The 4,476-nt window shown below is 31.7% G+C and overlaps 1 long non-coding RNA gene across 2 annotated transcripts in view; it reads left to right on the forward strand.

Moving 5' to 3' along the window:
• The window catches only part of LOC128250464 (uncharacterized), a 495,659-nt gene that overhangs the window by 444,707 nt on the left and 46,476 nt on the right, over positions 1–4,476 (forward strand). For both annotated transcript variants that reach the window (XR_008266480.1, XR_008266481.1), the window contains exon 4: positions 1,260–1,361. This is a non-coding gene — a long non-coding RNA (uncharacterized LOC128250464). The remainder of the gene's footprint in view (positions 1–1,259; positions 1,362–4,476) is intronic.

The following is a 4,476-nucleotide window of genomic DNA, read 5'->3' on the forward strand; positions in this document are numbered from 1 at the left end:
TATATATATATATATATATACGATGGGCTTCTTTCAGTTTCCATCTATCAAATCCACTCACAAGGCTTTGGTCAGCCCAAGGCTATAGTAGAAGACACTTGCCCAAGGTGTCATGCAGTGGGACTGAACCTGGAACCATGTGGTTGGTAAGCAAGCTACTTACCACACAGCCACTCCTGCGCCTATGTGTGTGTGTGTGTGTGTTGATACCTTGATATCATGTATTAGTTGTAAGAATGTTCAGCCATGGAGAAATATTAGAAAAAAATGAGGTTGTTGACAGTAAGGTCCTCTGGTTGTGGAAAACCTACCTCAAAAGTTTTCCAACTGATCTCTGCAAGCATAGAAAAATGGGGATGAAAGTAATGATGGTGAAGATGTTTATTGGAAAAGGGATGAAATAGAATGACAGGAAACTTCTGAACAAAAAAATGTGAGATAGATCATAGGGAGAGAACTTTGCTAAGAGGTTCTTGTAACAGACGCAGTCAGAGGCAGTACTAACATCAAGGCCAATATTATTTTCTACAAAGTTCTCAAGTGTGGGTGACTGGTGCAGGGTGAGGGAATGTAAGTCTTCTTATATATTTAGTTCTGTACGGGTATCTATTACAAAAAGTACAAATGAAAATTGTTTTTTATGTGTTTCAATCACTTGTGGAAGTAAAGACAATAGATTAACAGAGTTAGAGAAATTGCTTTTTGGGAAGTGAGGGTTTGAGCATTATTTGACATGGTTCCATAAATTGGGGATAGATCCCCATAAGGAAAGAAATATTGGTGAGTTTAGTGAAAAATAGGAGCTGGTTTGGGAGGAAAGTAGCTGAGGGTAATGGAGAGAAAATGTTTTCACTTGAGGATCATATGAAAACAGAAATGAAGTAAATGGGATCAAGAAGGTGATATTAACAGAGGTTTTGATGTGTGTGCAGTGGGGAGGCATCAAATGAGGTAGCTTTGTCTGTAGAAGTACAATATACTTAACCATCTCTGTCTTGGTCGTTGATTACTGAATTGATGGACTGAAGTTTGTAAAGGTGCACAATTGCAGACAAAAAGGACTCATCTGTGGTTGTCTAAGAATGGATAAAATATTAATATTCTGTAGAACATTTATAATGAGTTTACAGTTTAAAAATTAGTTAAAACTCTCCTTCAAAATACAAATTTTCAAATAGCTTTAAATTTAAAATTGAACTTATTTCTAAAGTATTTCAACAATCAGAATTTTTTTTAAAAAACTGTATTTTCTGTTGCAGTTCCTTTTGGTACATTGAAAATTGAAATTATAACATGGGATGCAGTATTGATGACAGATCTCAAAATGCTGAGCCTTATGAAGGAAATAACAGAGGACCAAGGTTTGTGGCACATTGTTTTACTTAAGAAACCTGCCCACCACAATAGAATTGGTATTCTAAAACTAAGGTGCGATGTAAATAAAAAAAACCCATTGGTGTGGTTCCTGGTGCCATATAAAAAGCACTGGTGCTGGTGTCACATAAAAAAAAAACACTCAGGTCGATGAAATTGACTTGCATCCACCTCTAAAAATGCTGGCCTTGAGCCAAAATTTGAAACCAATATTTCAGGGAAAACATTGATGGTTGGAGGTTTTATACTATTTCTTATACTTATGAGAGCCATGCATTGGTTCGTTCTTTCTTTTTTATGTAAAAATCACATGTGCTGTGCCACATAAAAAGCACTTGTGCTGGTGCCATGTAAAAAGCACCTAGTACACTCTGTAAAGTGGTTGGTGTTAGGAAGGGCATCCATCTGTAGAAGATTTGCCAAAGCAGGCAATGGAGTCCAGTGCAGCTCTCTAGCTTGTCACCTCTGGTCACACCATCTAACCCATGCCAGCATGGAAAATGGATGTCAGACAATGATGATAATGATAACGATGATGTATTTAATAATGAAAAATGCTGAGGTAAAATACATATTAATGTTAGTAATATAGAAATGAATAGTTAAGTGTAATCTTTTGAAAGTTTAATGTAATAGATTACGTACAGGTCTTAGCAATCAGATTAGTGATTTAAAATTTTAACAGTAGACAATTGAAACAACCAATATTTCAAAAGCCTGTAAGTGTATATCTTATTTCAGCAACCTCAGCAGTTTTCGCATAAAATTTTATTGTCATCTGAAAACTAATGTATTTCTGATGCTTTTATTTAGGATTTTTTACCATTCCATTAAACCTTCTGTGGTCATATTACTAATAACAATTTACTTCCTAAGCATTTCAATTAATCTTTCAAATAATCAAGAATTTGGTTTGATTTAGTAAAATACTTAACTATCTCATTATTTTGTTGTTTTGAACATATCTTAAGTAATTATGTAAAAAAAAACCCCAAAGATTTAAATTTGAATATCAATCAACACTTTAAAATATCATAGAATGAGAGGCAGCCTCAAGTAGGTTTGTGTAAAACAAAAATCAAAGAAAAAAGTAAATATATATTTTGAATATTTGTTAGTTCAAAGATGGAGTATTATAAGTAATAGTTGATGGAATCATAAAATGTTATAAATAACATTTTTTGTCAATTACTATTTTAATGTTATCAATTACTAATTTTATGGTGTTATTAAATATTTCGTTTTGTTGAAATTAATTTAGTTCTCACTTTGATATTATTTCAGTAGTTCCTGAAAGTACCTAATTTTTAAATCGTTCAAAGTAAACACGAAGTTATATTTCAGCTTATGTCTTTAAATTCTAAAAACTATGTAAATTACTGCAATCATGAAACAAATCATTATGCTTTTTTTTTGGTTTTTTTTTGCTCCTTCTGTTACTTCTCCTTGTTGACCTCCTAATCATCATCATCATCATCGTCATCGTCGTCGTCGTCGTCGTCGTCGTCGTCGTCAACTGCAGAAGTATCATCAACAAAAACTTTTCTCATTTATGTTAGATAAAATGCATTAAAATCAATGCCAACTTGTGGAACCAGAATAACAATTATGACAATAATTATAATATTTATGATTTTTTTTCTCTTAAACAATAATTATAATATTAATGCCAAGTTGCTTAGCATAATGATTCTCCTATAAAACTGAACATTGATATTTTCTCATAAATATAAATAAGTTACATAAAGTACATTAAAAAAATGATATTGACTTAGATTTCCTTTATTAAATATCAATTTAAAACAAAAATTAACACATTAAGTGTACATAAATGCAATTGAATTTCATACAAATTTTAAGTGGCAAAATTACTGCTTTTACATCAATTTGAATCATGTGAAGTTATTAAAATTATAATTGTTTTTCATTCATTAACTGCCCGGAATATACAGAAAGAAATAATTAGAGGTTTGGATTAGCTTGAAGAGATTGCTATTTTCCTTAAATGCTAATGAGATATATGATAACTAGAAAATGTAATCAGAATATTTAGAAGTGAACAATAATACCATGAATAAAAGCCAGAAGATATTTCTTAATCTGATGAGATTAGAGAGAGAAGAGATTGGAAGTGAATAGTATCAGCATTCTCTTCCTCATCAGAATTGGTTTAACATCTTGTGCTGACATAAGTTGGTTCCTAAAACACCTTTTCTGCATATTAGAAAGGTATTTCCAAAATTCATGTCTTTCCAATATTTATCAAAGTCTATTGGTTAGTTGTCTTCAACTTAGCAACCTCCCATAATAATTAATTCCTGTTTGCATGGATCCTGTTAGGGAAGGTTTACTCTATCTACCTTATTAGCTAATTGAATCATGTCTTAAATAATTTATGTGAATAGCTGATAGAATTCTAGGATATGACCTTTGTTGAGGTCAATGTTGTCTGACAGCCTCTTATGGACATACATCTTTCTCCTTTTATCTGTGGATTATAGAAGCCAAACCAGACACCTTAAATTTGGTCTCATATGGCAGTCATTTCCCCATTGCAATTGATGTGGTGATTTTTTTTTTTTGTACATTTTCTGCAATAATCTGATCTCATTGAAATGTCTGGAAATGAAGACATCATATTTGAGATGTAGCTACACGTTAGTCAAGAAGAGTCTTGGGAAAAGGTTTTTCTTCAGTTCCATTAATAGTGTAGATTTTTTTCTTTCTACTGGACACAGTGTTATGTGGAACATCAGTGACTCATCAATGAACTCACCTGGACCCTGCTCTTCATTAGTGACTTCATTAGTAACTCAACACTTTATTAAATAAGAATAGTTTGCATTGTTTAAATATAAACACAATTATTTTTCACAATCAAAGTGAATTAAATTCAATTTCCAGTTTATTTAAATTTTATATCATTTTGCTGAACTCATTGTTTTCCAGTGTTCGATATCGTAAAATCATTAACAAAAAGCTTTCACATACTTTCAGTTAATAATTTCATGTCATTTCTGAAAATAAGAAACAAAATTGGGCCAAACAAAGAATACCACAACTATCATCCATCAATACAATTCAAAAAACAAAATTACCCCC

The sequence above is a fragment of the Octopus bimaculoides genome, chromosome 2 (genome assembly GCF_001194135.2).
Source record: "Octopus bimaculoides isolate UCB-OBI-ISO-001 chromosome 2, ASM119413v2, whole genome shotgun sequence".
In the NCBI taxonomy this organism is placed as follows: Eukaryota; Metazoa; Mollusca; class Cephalopoda; order Octopoda; family Octopodidae; genus Octopus; species Octopus bimaculoides.